The sequence below is a fragment of the Batrachochytrium dendrobatidis genome (assembly GCF_000203795.2).
Source record: "Batrachochytrium dendrobatidis JAM81 unplaced genomic scaffold BATDEscaffold_4, whole genome shotgun sequence".
Taxonomy (NCBI): domain Eukaryota; kingdom Fungi; phylum Chytridiomycota; class Chytridiomycetes; order Rhizophydiales; genus Batrachochytrium; species Batrachochytrium dendrobatidis.
In genome coordinates this window covers 2,501-2,908 of record NW_006281102.1, presented here as the reverse complement: position 1 = coordinate 2,908, position 408 = coordinate 2,501, and positions in this window count along the sequence as shown.

Sequence of the window (408 nt, the reverse complement as noted above, 5' to 3'; positions counted from 1 at the left end):
TGGTAGATTTGGGTGACTCGGAATATAATGGCTAAATTATAGTGATGATAATGGCACTACTGACAGCGATGACAGTATTCGGCACGACCATATCTGTTACTATAATGCTTTTTGATATGAATCAGCAGTTTTTTGAACGGCATATTGGGCCCGACAGGGTGATTTGATGACTTACACAACCGAGATTAGCACGGAATGCGTGAAGCAAAACCGAATTGATTAGGAAGTGTACAGAACCAGATGAACCAATGGCTTGAAAAAGCAAATGTTGATGTTTAGGATGTGATGTGGTTGCAATATTTGGATTTTTGATTTTTTGATCTTGATTTGGATATGCAATTACTACAATGTGGATACCGTGAATGTGTATTGAACAGTTGGACAAGATGGATTGGGACAACTAGCGAG